We start from the raw sequence: 15,195 nt of genomic DNA, 5'->3' as shown, positions 1-15,195 counted from the left end.
CTACAACACAAATACAACGTTGAAACAACATGCTTTTTGACGACGTTTAATCAATGTTGGGTTCTGACGTTGATTTGACCATTGAAATTTGGTCGTTTTCCCAACCAATATTCTACAACACAAACCTAACGTTGAAACAACATGCTTTTTGACGACGTTTATTTGACCATTGAAATTTGGTCATTTTCTAAACCAATATTCTACAACACAAATACAACATTGAAACAACATGCTTTTTGACGATTTTTATTTAATGTCGGGTTCTGACGTTGATTTGATCTTTGCATTTTGGTAATTTTTCTACCCAATATTCTACTTGACAAATACAACATTGAAACAACATGCTTTTTGACGATGTTTAGTCAATGTTGGGTTCTGATGTTAATTTGACCATCGAATTTTGGTCATTTTTCAACCTTTATTCGACAACACAAATACAACATTGAAACAACATGCTTTTTGACGACGTTTAATCAATGTCAGGTTGTGACGTTGATTTGACCGTTGAAATTTGGTCATTTCCCAAAAATTATTCTACAACACAAATACAACGTTAAAACAACATGCTTTTTGACGACGTTTAATTAATGTTGGGTTCTGACGTTGATTTGACCATTGAATTTTGGTCGTTTTCCCAACCAATATTCTACAACACAAACCTAACGTTGAAACAACATGCTTTTTGACGACGTTTATTTGACCATTGAAATTTGGTCATTTTCTAAACCAATATTCTACGACACAAATTTTTTTGACGATTTTTATTTAATGTCGGGTTCTGACGTTGATTTGATCTTTGCATTTTGGTAATTTTTCTAACCAATATTCTACAACACAAATACAACGTTGAAACAACATGCTTTTTGACAATGTTTAGTCAATGTTGGGTTCTGATGTTAATTTGACCATCGAATTTTGGTCATTTTTCAACCTTTATTTGACAACACAAATACAACGTTGAAACAACATGCTTTTTGACGACGTTTAATCAATGTCAGGTTGTGACGTTGATTTGACCGTTGAAATTTGGTCATTTCCCCAAAATTATTCTACAACACAAATACAACGTTGAAACAACATGCTTTTTGACGACGTTTAATTAATGTTGGGTTCTGACGTTGATTTGACCATTGAAATTTGGTCGTTTTCCCAACCAATATTCTACAACACAAACCTAACGTTGAAACAACATGCTTTTTGACGACGTTTATTTGACCATTGAAATTTGGTCATTTTCTAAACCAATATTCTACAACACAAATACAACGTTGAAACAACATGTTTTTTGACTATTTTTATTTAATGTCGGGTTCTGACGTTGATTTGATCTTTGCATTTTGGTAATTTTTCTAACCAATATTCTACAACACAAATACAACGTTGAAACAACATGCTTTTTGACGATGTTTAGTCAATGTTGGGTTCTGATGTTAATTTGACCATCGAATTTTGGTCATTTTTCAACCTTTATTTGACAACACAAATACAACGTTGAAACAACATGCTTTTTGACGACGTTTAATCAATGTCAGGTTGTGACGTTGATTTGACCGTTGAAATTTGGTCATTTCCCCAAAATTATTCTACAACACAAATACAACGTTGAAACAACATGCTTTTTGACGACGTTTAATTAATGTTGGGTTCTGACGTTGATTTGACCATTGAAATTTGGTCGTTTTCCCAACCAATATTCTACAACACAAACCTAACGTTGAAACAACATGCTTTTTGACGACGTTTATTTGACCATTGAAATTTGGTCATTTTCTAAACCAATATTCTACAACACAAATACAACGTTGAAACAACATGTTTTTTGACTATTTTTATTTAATGTCGGGTTCTGACGTTGATTTGATCTTTGCATTTTGGTAATTTTTCTAACCAATATTCTACGATTAAGTGAGGCTCGCCGAGATGAGCGGTCGCACCCTCTTCCGCTCCCGATCGGGAATCCAAACAACTGCTCGGATTATCCCACACTTCCTCCTTTTTCTACTGTGGATTACGGATTTATATTTTAAACCTCCTCGGATACTCTACCCTCTTGAAAATGAGAGTCGAGAACGCGAAATGGACATACACAGTGTCTTTTATCTCCACGACAATATATCGGCGAAGCACCTTGGCTTCGGAGCTAACGTGTTAGCATCGTGCTTGTCTGCACATCGAGGCAGAAGAAACATGCCCCTGACTGGAAGGATAGACAGAAAGTCAATAATACTACTATTACTTCTACTATCAGGAGACACTGAACTCAACCCTGGACCTGCAACAACACGGTTAATGTTGTCCCGACTGGCGAAGACTAGCAATGCTACTGCTAGCGTCGCCATCGAAGCTAACTCGGCTACCGGCTCGTCTCAGCTCAAGCTCACCTGTGCTCCTGCGGTCGGCGGCTCGGCGGAGGACTTCGCCCCGTTCATCGACACGGTCGGAGGCTCGGCGGCGGCGGTGGAGGACGACCCGGTCATCAGAGAAGGCAGCGAGTCAGCGGCGGTGAACGACGCGGCGGCTGCGGTGGACGGCGACCCAGACATCGGTGATTGCGGGGAACTGCACGAGATGGCGGGGGTCCACGCGACCTCTCCCCGGTCCCGGACGGCCGAGGACGCGGCATACACAGGATTTAGAGGCGCCTTTACACAAACATTTTCGTTATTCTCTTTCTCTTTGTCTTCAAAAAAGCCCGCCAAAAGGAAACCCAACCCATCCCCCAGCAACCCTACCTGGCCTCCTCCCCCTTTCTCTCCCTCCCCTCCCCCTTTCTCTCCCTCCCCCTTCACCTGGAGGACGATCAATATGCCTCTCTCTCCTCTCTCTCCTTGCTCTTCAACTGCAACAGCAATAATAACCAACAATTTTTCTGGTCAGTACCACAACACAGCGGACTCTGATGCTCTTTTTGGTTCCAGTGGACTACACATCATCCACCTTAATGTGAACAGCCTCTCTGGAGCCAAACTCGACCAAATCAGAGAAATGTTCCTCAACACGAAGGTAAAAATCTTGTGTTTCTCTGAAACCAAATTTGATCAAAGTATTTCTGACTCAGAGATAGAAATACAAAACTTTTCGGTTATCAGAAAGGATAGGAATAAACACGGTGGGGGCGTTTGTATGTATATTCACCAGGATATTAAATACATAACTCGCACTGATCTTAACCACAATAACCTGGAATCTGTGTGGGCGGAAATCAAATTTAAAAATGCTAAGCCGGTACTAATAGGGACTGTTTATAGACCCCCTAATCAGAGTGATTTCTATGGGGCTTTGGAAGAATGCTTGGCGGGGACAGACAACATGGAGAAAATTATAACTGGGGATCTGAACACAGATATTCAACGCAAAGATGCGCCTGTCTTCAGATCCTTCAGCAAGTTTTGTAATCTGCACGGTCTTTCCCAGCTAATAGCGCTACCCACAAGGGTGTGTGATTCCACCCAATCAACCATAGATCTTATTCTCACTTCAGACCGGCCTAAAATAAAAAATAGTGGGGTCATGATCTGTGGTCTTAGCGACCACTATCTGACCTTCTGCACCCGTAAAATAGCTAAACCTAAAGCCAATGGCCACATAACAGCCCAATCCAGATCCCTCAAAAAATACTCCAATGACAATTTCAATTTAAAATTAGATGAGTGGGACTGGTCCCCTGTGCTCGCGAGCAACCTGGTCGATGTCGCTTGGGATCGCTTCAAAACGGCGTTCCTAAAGATACTAAATGACATGGCTCCCGTGAAAACAGTCAGGATCAAAGCCCGCTCGGAACCATGGATGAATCCGGACCTATTAGCTGCCATAAAAGACAGAGACAGGAAATACTCTGAATACCAAAAATGTAAAACAGAAGTAGATAAACAACCCAATAATATCAACCTCAAATTACTCCTTTCAACTCTCAAAAAGCAATGCAATAAATTAAGAAATAAGTCAACCAACCTGACTAAATCCTTAAAAAAAAATTACATTAATGACAAAATAGAGGAAAACACGAATAAGCCACGTGAGCTCTGGAAAATTCTCAACAACCAGCTTCCTGGTTGCAGCCAGAAACTTAAAACAAGACTCACCAACATCAGCATCAAGGAGGGTGACTCCCTCATTACAGACAAAATGGAGGTAGCTAGCAGACTTAACGCCTTTTTCAGCAGCATAGCTGCAACTCTTGTCAACAAGCTGCCCCACCACTCTGGTCGCTTTGGTGTAGAACACATTAAAGCCTTCTACAGAAAGCTAGGAGTATCCAACAATGATTTCAAATTAGAAATGGTCACAGCTGATGAGGTGTTTAAAAAATTGAGCGCGCTCCACCCTAACAAGGCCACCGGCCTTGATAATATTCCCTCCAGATTCCTCAGGGACTCTGCCTCCATCATTGCCCCGATCATCACGCACATAATAAACCTATCAATTACACAAGGCCAAGTACCAAAAGATTTTAAGATAGCAAGAGTAACTCCCCTCTTTAAAAAAGGAAGCAAATTGGAACCTGGCAACTACCGACCTGTTTCTATTCTCAGCTCCATTTCGAAAGTAATGGAGAAAATAGTTTATGAACAGGTCGATAGTTACCTTGCCACTAATAAACTCATGTACAAATTCCAATCCGGCTTCAGAACTAACCACTCCACTGACACATGCCTTCTCTATCTGACCGACCACATCAAACATGAGGTGGACGCGGGCAAATACTGCGGCATGGTCATGCTGGACCTTCAGAAGGCCTTTGACACCGTTAACCACGCTATACTGTTGGATAAGCTCAGAGCAATCGGATTTAACAAAACCTCTTGGAGCTGGATGCAGTCTTACTTGGAGGGGAGGGAGCAGGTGGTAGAGGTGAACGGCACCGTGTCCCCCCCCCTCTCGGTGAGCTGTGGAGTCCCCCAAGGCAGTATATTGGGACCTTTACTGTTCCTAATATACATAAACGACATGTCATCGGCATGTGACTGTGAATTGTTTTTGTTTGCGGATGACTCTGCCCTGCTGGTATCCGGCAAGGACAAGTCACTGGTGGAGAAAATCCTCAGTGCTGAGCTCTGTAGAACCTGCACCTGGCTCGCTGACAACAAGCTATCCATCCACTTGGGTAAAACAGAATCCATCCTGTTTGGGTCCCACATCAAACTTAAGAGAGTCAATCACTTCACCATAAAAGTAGGTGACAGTGTCATCACCAGGAAAGATGAGGTCACCTACCTAGGTTCCATTCTAGAGGCTAACCTTTCCTGTGATAAAATGGCAACCAAGGTAATCAAAAAGGTTAACCAACGAACGAGATTTCTCTACAGAATTTCCTCTCTGGTCAACAAAAGCACCTTGAGGATTCTGGCGGGAACTCTCGTTCAACCCTTTTTCGATTACGCATGCACCTCCTGGTACCCTAGCACCTCCAAAACCCTCAAATCTAAACTCCAAACATCTCAGAACAAGCTAGTCAGGTTACTTCTAGACCTCCACCCCAGATCCCACCTCACTCCTACCCACTTCTCTAAAGTGGGCTGGCTCAAGGTGGAGGACAGAGTTAAACAACTTGCACTGAGCCTAGTCTATAAAATCCGCTACACCTCCCTGATACCGAAGTACATGTCAAACTACTTCCTTAACGTAAATGACCGCCATAACCACAACACCAGGGGGTGCTCCACTAACCACGTTAAACCCAGATTCCGAACTAACAAAGGTCTTAAGTCATTCTCTTTCTATGCCACATCAATGTGGAATGCGCTCCCAACAGGTATAAAAGAAAGGGCATCTCTATCCTCCTTCAAAACCGCTATAAAAGTTCACCTCCAGGCAGCTACAAACCTAAACTAACACCCTCCCCGGATTGCTAATAATCAAATGTAAACAATCAAATGCAGATTCTTTTTCTTATGCCTTCTGATCTCTCTCTCTCTCTCTCTCTCTCTCTCTCTCTCTCTCTATGTCCACTACTTGATGTCCATATCCCCACCCCCCCTCCACACTCCTGATTGTAAATAATGTAAATAATTCAATGTGATTATCTTGTGTGATGACTGTATTATGATGATAGTATATATGATAGTATATATCTGTATCATGAATCAATTTAAGTGGACCCCGACTTAAACAAGTTGAAAAACTTATTCGGGTGTTACCATTTAGTGGTCAATTGTACGGAATATGTACTTCACTGTGCAACCTACTAATAAAAGTCTCAATCAATCAAAACTTGACAAATACAACGTTGAAACAACATGCTTTTTGACAATGTTTAGTCAATGTTGGGTTCTGATGTTAATTTGACCATCGAATTTTGGTCATTTTTCAACCTTTATTTGACAACACAAATACAACGTTGAAACAACATGCTTTTTGACGACGTTTAATCAATGTCAGGTTGTGACGTTGATTTGACCGTTGAAATTTGGTCATTTCCCAAAAATTATTCTACAACACAAATACAACGTTAAAACAACATGCTTTTTGACGACGTTTAATTAATGTTGGGTTCTGACGTTGATTTGACCATTGAATTTTGGTCGTTTTCCCAACCAATATTCTACAACACAAACCTAACGTTGAAACAACATGCTTTTTGACGACGTTTATTTGACCATTGAAATTTGGTCATTTTCTAAACCAATATTCTACGACACAAATTTTTTTGACGATTTTTATTTAATGTCGGGTTCTGACGTTGATTTGATCTTTGCATTTTGGTAATTTTTCTAACCAATATTCTACAACACAAATACAACGTTGAAACAACATGCTTTTTGACAATGTTTAGTCAATGTTGGGTTCTGATGTTAATTTGACCATCGAATTTTGGTCATTTTTCAACCTTTATTTGACAACACAAATACAACGTTGAAACAACATGCTTTTTGACGACGTTTAATCAATGTCAGGTTGTGACGTTGATTTGACCGTTGAAATTTGGTCATTTCCCCAAAATTATTCTACAACACAAATACAACGTTGAAACAACATGCTTTTTGACGACGTTTAATTAATGTTGGGTTCTGACGTTGATTTGACCATTGAAATTTGGTCGTTTTCCCAACCAATATTCTACAACACAAACCTAACGTTGAAACAACATGCTTTTTGACGACGTTTATTTGACCATTGAAATTTGGTCATTTTCTAAACCAATATTCTACAACACAAATACAACGTTGAAACAACATGTTTTTTGACTATTTTTATTTAATGTCGGGTTCTGACGTTGATTTGATCTTTGCATTTTGGTAATTTTTCTAACCAATATTCTACTTGACAAATACAACGTTGAAACAACATGCTTTTTGACTATGTTTAGTCAATGTTGGGTTCTGATGTTAATTTGACCATCGAATTTTGGTCATTTTTCAACCTTTATTCGACAACACAAATACAACATTGAAACAACATGCTTTTTGACAACGTTTAATCAATGTCGGGTTCTGACGTTGATTTGACCATTGAAATTTGGTCATTTCCCAAAAATTATTCTACAACACAAATACAACGTTGAAACAACATGCTTTTTGACGATGTTTAATCAATGTTGGGTTCTGATGTTGTTTTTAAATTGAAATTTGGTCATTTTCCAACCAATATTCTACAACACAAACCTAATGTTGAAACAACATACTTTTTGACAACATTTATTTGACCATTGAACTTTGGTCATTTTCTAAACCAATATTCTACAACACAAATACAACGTTGAAACAACATGTTTTTGACGATTTTTATTTAATGTCGGGTTCTGACGTTGATTTGGTCATTGCATTTTGGTAATTTTTCTAACCAATATTCTACAACACAACTAAAACGTTGAAACAACATGCTTTTTGACGATGTTTAATCAATGTTAGGTTGTGACGTTGATTTTATCATTGAAATTTGGTCATTTTCCCAACCAATATTCTACAACTCAAACCTAACGTTTAGAACAACATACTTTTTGACGACGTTTCATCAATGTCAGGTTGTGACGTTGATTTGGCCATTGAAATTTGGTCATTTTTCCAACCAATATTCGACAACGCAAATACAACGTTGAAACAACATGCTTTTTGAAGACAACATGTAAACAATGATGTCAATTATTGGGGGGGACACCCTGTTTTTTCATGATATTAGTGAATAACAGATATAAACTCAGCATTTAGTCTTTGTGTGTGTGTGTGTGTGTGTGTGTGTGTGTGTGTGTGTGTGTGTGTGTGTGTGTGTGTGTGTGTGTGTGTGTGTGTGTGTGTGTGTGTGTGTGTGTGTGTGTGTGTGTGTGTGTGTGTGCGTGCGTGCGGGACCAAGAGCTCTTGTAATTAAGGCTGAGTGTGAGTCTTTCAGGCCAGGCTGACTGATCTTCTGTAACCGAGCCTTGTTGAGTGGCCTGGGACCATTTTAACAAGCAGCCACACAAGTTGAGGCCATTTCTCATGGTGACTTCATAAAAGTCTGCAGCCCCCTCAACCCTCACCTTGCCCTTAAACTCCCACTGTCCACCTCCCCCACTCCGGTAAATGTGTGTGTGTGTTCTTGTATTCCCGCCCTTCTTGAGACGTGAGGAAGGAAAAGTATCTTCCATATGAGGAGGTGCGAACAAGTGATGACATAAATCATGGTCCCAATAACATTGCATCTAATAGACAATGTCTCATTTGCACCCCTGCTGGTCAACATGGGGGTGGTCCCCAAAAAAAGGAGGGATTTTTCACATTGACTGTGTGTCGCTTTTAAAAGTGCTCCCCCTCTGGTCAACACATGAAATAACAAGTGTGTGTAAGAAATTGAAATGCTCCCCTTCTGGCCGACATATGAAATAACAAGTGTGTGTAAAAATGTGAAGTGCGCCCCCTCTGGTCAACATATGAAATAACAAGTGTGTGTAAGAAATTGAAATGCTCCCCCTCTGGTCAACATATGAAATAACAAGTGTGTGTAAGAAATTGAAATGCGCCCCCTTTGGCCAAAATTAATAAAATATATGTATATAGAGACATACTGTAATACCTTGAAGTAAATAATGAAGATTAAAAACCAATTACAAAAAAAAAATAAAACATTTACTAAAAGCAGTATTTTTCTCACAATGTGTCGACTTTTTTCTTATAAAATTGGGAACAATTTCTCATTCTTTGCTTCTGCAATATTGCATTATTTTTCCGTAAAATTATTACTTTTTTATGAAAAATAATTTTTTATGACTTTTATCACAATATTGCCCATTTTTTTGCTGTTCATGTAAAACAGTGACATTTTTTGAGTAAGATGATGACTTTTGTCATCATTTTGCCAAGTAAAATTCTGATTATTTTTATAATATTGGCCAAATTTTAAAGTTTTCTTATCAAATTGTGACTTTTGTCCAGTAAAAATGACGACTCTTTTCATAAAATTGCCAACATTTTAAGCTTTTCTTGTAAAATTGCGACTGTTATTGAGTAAAATTCCAACTTTTATTATAATATTGCACAAATGTTCAGTTTTTCTTGTAAAATTTTGACTTGTGTTGAGTAAAATGAGGACTTTTATTATAACACTGCCAAAATTATACGTTTTTCTTGTGAAATTGTGACCTTTTTCTTGTGAAATTCCAACTCATTTTTCACAACAAGCTTTTTTTATATGTGCATAGTATGTATATATTATTAATGTTGTAAATACACTTCTTTATATATCTAGAAAGGCTGGTCCTAAAGAGGGAGGCTTTTTTCTCACGTCTCCAGAAGGTACGAAGTACAAATGTGTGTGTGTGTGTGTGTGTGTGTGTGTGTGTGTGTGTGTGTGTGTGTGTGTGTGTGTGTGTGTGTGTGTGTGTGTGTGTGTGTGTGTGTGTGTGTGTGTGTGTGTGTGTGTATATTTTTAAAGGGAAAACATTGACTTACCTAGGGATGGAGATCAGGAGGTGTCAACAACATGGCACCAAAGGGAGAAAAAGGAAAAAAAGACATAAATTAGTGACGTTCTCAACTTAATATTTGACAATAATCTTCATAATTACATTCGTTATAAATTAGTAAACCACGTCCATTGCAAGTTGTGCGTTAAAAGGGCTCTTCTAATGCAAAAAGTGGCCCTTGTTCCATAGTTCTGGACCTAAAAACATGGTCTACTGGTACAATCCCCCCCTAAACGACCCAGTACTGACTTTAGGCGTGTTCTCTAACGAGTTCCCGCACATAAAATACGTTAAACAAGAAGAGAAAAACGAGAGAGAAAGAAGGTTAACTGCTCTTATTGAAATTTTGCGTCCTCTTCTCCTGATGTTTTCTTCATCTGACATCACACGGACAAAGATAAGACCTTCTGGAGGAAAGTTCTGTGGTCAGATGAAACAAAAATGGAGCTGTTTGGCCACAATACCCAGCAATATGTTTGGAGGAGAAAAGGTGAGGCCTTTAATCCCAGGAACACCATGCCCCGGGAACACAACAATCCTAGTCGCCACCGCGCGGTGTGTGTGTGTGTAGCTTCATTAATTATGTAAACGTCAACCAGGTGACTTACGACTAGAAAAAGAAAAAACAACAACACATGCGCCGGTTAAAAAGTGGAGCCGAGCGGTGCTTAACTACTCCTGGTGGAGCACTAAAGAGCAAATGGTGGATGGAGCAATAGAAGTGAAGCACTCTTCAGGAGTAGCAGACACAGATGGGAGAGCAGGAAGAAAACAAGGATGCTCATTAGGAGAATAATGAGAGGTGGGATTGTACTCACAACATTTGATGGCGATTGCTGATTATGTTGCCTGTGGTGGGGCGGAGCCTTGTTGTGGTTGGGGTATAGCGGGTTTTGAAGTTATTAGTGTATTATGGTTTTATGTTGTTAACGTGTAATTAACATGTAATTAATCATAACTACACCCTCCCACCCAACTATGTCAAAATCTCCACAAACTAGTCCCAATTGTTTGTTTCGCACAATTATTTTGTCCAACTATTAGTTTTTAAGTTATTAAAGTATTATTGTTTTATGTTGTTAACGTGTAATTAACATGTTATTAATCATAACTAACCCCCACCTTGTCCAAATTTTCCTAAACTAGTCCCAATTGTTTGTCTCACAAAATGATTTTGTTTATTAAAGTTTGTAAGTTATTAGTGTATTATGGTTTTAACGTGTAATTTACATGTTATTAATCATAACTAGACCCCCCCCCTACCCAACTAAGTCAAAATCTCCACAAACTAGTCCCAATTGTTTGTTTTGCAAAATTATTTTGTCTACCTATTAGCTTTTAAGTTATTAGTGTATTATGGTTTTATGTTGTTAACGTGTACTTAACATGTTATTAATCATAACTAGACACCCCACCCCAACCCAACTAAGTCAAAACCTCCACAAACTAGTCCCAATTGTTTGTTTTGCAAAATTATTTTGTCTATTACAGTTTTTAAGTTATTAGTGTATTATGGTTTTATGTTGTTAACGTGTACTTAACATGTTATTAATCATAACTAGACCCCCCCACCCCCAACCCAACTAAGTCAAAATCTCCACAAACTAGTCCCAACTGTTTGTTCCGCTAAATTATTTTGTCTATTACAGTTTTTGAGTTATTAGTGTATTATGGTTTTATGTTAACGTGTAGTTAACATGTTATTAATCATAACTAGACCCCACTTTGTCCAAATTTTCCCAACGAATCCCAATCGCTAGTGTCGCAAAATTATTTTGTCTATTTCAGTTTTTAAGTTATTAGTGTATTATGGTTTTAACGTGTAATTAACATGTTATTAATCATAACTACACCACCTTCCCTACCCAACTAAGTCAAAATCTCCACAAACTAGTCCCAATTGTTTGTTTCGCAAAATTATTTTGTCTACCTATTAGTTTTTAAATTATTAGTGTAGTATGGTTTTATGTTGTTAACGTGTACTTAACATGTTATTAATCATAACTAGACCCCCCCCCAACCCAACTAAGTCAAAATCTCCACAAACTAGTCCCAACTGTTTGTTTCGCAAAATTATTTTGTCTACCTATTAGTTTTTAAGTTATTAGTGTATTATGGTTTTATGTTAACATGTACTTAACATGTTATTAATCATAACTAGACCCCCCCAACCCAACTAAGTCAAAATCTCCACAAACTAGTCCCAATTGTTTGTTCCGCTAAATCATTTTGTCTATTACAGTTTTTAAGTTATTAGTGTATTATGGTTTTATGTTAACGTGTAATTAACATGTTATTAATCATAACTAGACCCCACTTTGTCCAAATTTTCCCAACGAATCCCAATCGTTTGTGTCGCAAAATTATTTTGTCTATTACAGTTTTTAAGTTATTAGTGTATTATGGTTTTATGTTGTTAACGTGTAATTAATATGTAGTTAATCATAACTACACCCCCCCCTACCCAACTAAGTCAAAATCTCCGCAAACTATTCCCAATTGTTTGTTTCGCAAAATTATTTTGTCCAACTATTAGTTTTTAAGTTATTAAAGTATTATTGTTTTATGTTGTTAACGTGTAATTAACATGTTATTAATCATAACTAACCCCCACCTTGTCCAAATTTTCCTAAACTAGTCCCAATTGTTTGTCTCACAAAATGATTTTGTTTATTAAAGTTTGTAAGTTATTAGTGTTTTATGATTTTAACGTGTAATTAACATGTTATTAATCATAACTAGACCCCCCCCTACCCAACTAAGTCAAAATCTCCACAAACTAGTCCCAATTGTTTGTTTCGCAAAATTATTTTGTCTACCTATTAGCTTTTAAGTTATTAGTGTATTATAGTTTTATGTTTTTAACATGTACTTAACATGTTATTAATCATAACTAGACACCCCACCCCAACCCAACTAAGTCAAAACCTCCACAAACTAGTCCCAATTGTTTGTTCCGCTAAATGATTTTGTCTATTACAGTTTTTAAGTTATTAGTGTATTATGGTTTTATGTTAACGTGTAATTAACATGTTATTAATCATAACTAACCCCCACCTTGTCCAAATTTTCCTAAACTAGTCCCAATTGTTTGTCTCACAAAATGATTTTGTTTATTAAAGTTTGTAAGTTATTAGTGTATTATGGTTTTAACGTGTAATTAACATGTTATTAATCATAACTAGGCCCCCCCCCCTACCCAACTAAGTCAAAATCTCCACAAACTAGTCCCAATTGTTTGTTTCGCAAAATTATTTTGTCTACTTATTAGTTTTTAAGTTATTAGTGTAGTATGGTTTTATGTTGTTAACGTGTACTTAACATGTTATTAATCATAACTAGACCCCCCCCCCCCCAACCCAACTAAGTCAAAATCTCCACAAACTAGTCCCAATTGTTTGTTTCGCAAAATTTTTGGCTACCTATTAGTTTTTAAGTTATTAGTGTATTATGGTTTTATGTTGTTAACGTGTACTTAACATGTTATTAATCATAACTAGACCCTCCCCCTACCCAACTAAGTCAAAATCTCCACAAACTAGTCCCAATTGTTGATTTCGCAAAATTATTTTGTCGACCTATTAGTTTTTAAGTTATTAGTGTATTATGGTTTTATGTTAACATGTACTTAACATGCTATTAATCATAACTAGACACCCCCCCCCCAACCCAACTAAGTCAAAATCTCCGCAAACTAGTCCCAATTGTTTGTTCCGCTAAATTATTTTGTCTGTTACAGTTTTTAAGTTATTAGTGTATTATGGTTTTATGTTAACGTGTAATTAACATGTTATTAATCATAACTAACCCCCACCTTGTTCAAATTTTCCTAAACTAGTCCCAATTGTTTGTCTCACAAAATGATTTTGTCTATTACAGTTTGTAAGTTATTAGTGTATTATGGTTTTAACGTGTAATTAACATGTTATTAATCATAACTAAACCACCTTCCCTACCCAACTAAGTCAAAATCTCCACAAACTAGTCCCAATTGTTTGTTTCGCAAAATTATTTTGTCTACTTATTAGTTTTTAAGTTATTAGTGTAGTATGGTTTTATGTTGTTAACGTGTACTTAACATGTTATTAATCATAACTAGACCCCCCCCCCCAACCCAACTAAGTCAAAATCTCCACAAACTAGTCCCAATTGTTTGTTCCGCTAAATGATTTTGTCTATTACAGTTTTTAAGTTATTAGTGTATTATGGTTTTATGTTAACGTGTAATCAACATATTAATCATAACTAACCCCCACTTTGTCCAAATTTTCCCAACGAATCCCAATCGTTAGTGTCGCAAAATTATTTTGTCTATTACAGTTTTTAAGTTATTAGTGTTTTATGGTTTTATGTTGTTAACGTGTAATTAACATGTTATTAATCATAAGTAGACTCACCCACCCACCCAACTATGTCAAAATGTCCGCAAACTAGTCCCAATTGTTTGTCTCACAAAATTATTTTGTCTATTTTTTGTTAAAGTATTATGGTTTTTTTGTTGATAACGTGTAATTAACATGTTATTAACCATAACTAGGCCCCCACCTTGTCCAAATTTCCCCAAACTAGTCCCAATCGTTTGTCTAGTTATGATTAACACGTTAATAACAAAACGTTAAAGGCCTACTGAAATGAATTTTTTTTATTTAAACGGGGATAGCAGATCTATTCTATGTGTCATACTTGATCATTTCGCGATATTGCCATATTTTTGCTGAAAGGATTTAGTATAGAACAACGACGATAAAGATTGCAACTTTTGGTATCTGATAAAAAAAAGGCTTGCACCTACCGGAAGTAGCGTGACGTAGTCAGTTGAACATATACGCAAAGTTCCCTATTGTTTACAATGATGGCCGCATGAAGTGAGAGAGATTCGGACCGAGAAAGCGACAATTTCCCCATTAATTTGAGCGAGGATGAAAGATTTGTGGATGAGTAAAGTGCAAGTGAAGGACTAGTGGGGAGTTGAAGCTATTCAGATAGGGAAGATGCTGTGAGAGCCGGGGGTGACCTGATATTCAGCTGGGAATGACTACAACAGTAAATAAACACAAGACATATATATACTCTATTAGCCACAACACAACCAGGCTTATATTTAATATGCCACAAATTAATCCTGCATAAAAACACCTGCGTGTTTGTTATGCTAGCTCCTAGCTCCTCTGCTAGCTCCTAGCTCCATAGAACACGCCAATACAATTCAAACACCTGATCAACACACACAATCACTCAGCCCAAAAGACCGTTTACCTAACCCAAGGTTCATAAAGCTTATATATTTTTAAAAAGTTACGTACGTGACGCGCACATACGGT

General features: G+C 37.5%; 1 protein-coding gene and 1 long non-coding RNA gene across 5 annotated transcripts in view; one reads left to right on the top strand and one right to left on the bottom strand.

Annotated features, from left to right (window-relative positions):
* The window catches only part of rnf220a (ring finger protein 220a), a 390,449-nt gene that overhangs the window by 255,807 nt on the left and 119,447 nt on the right, over nt 1–15,195 (bottom strand). The gene's annotated exons all lie outside the window — the stretch shown is intronic.
* The window catches only part of LOC133665182 (uncharacterized), a 92,525-nt gene that overhangs the window by 67,445 nt on the left and 9,885 nt on the right, over nt 1–15,195 (top strand). The gene's annotated exons all lie outside the window — the stretch shown is intronic.

This window comes from Entelurus aequoreus, linkage group LG14, assembly GCF_033978785.1.
Source record: "Entelurus aequoreus isolate RoL-2023_Sb linkage group LG14, RoL_Eaeq_v1.1, whole genome shotgun sequence".
Taxonomy (NCBI): domain Eukaryota; kingdom Metazoa; phylum Chordata; class Actinopteri; order Syngnathiformes; family Syngnathidae; genus Entelurus; species Entelurus aequoreus.
The sequence above is the reverse complement of the archived record's forward strand: the minus strand, read 5'-3'. Positions and strand labels throughout refer to the sequence as shown.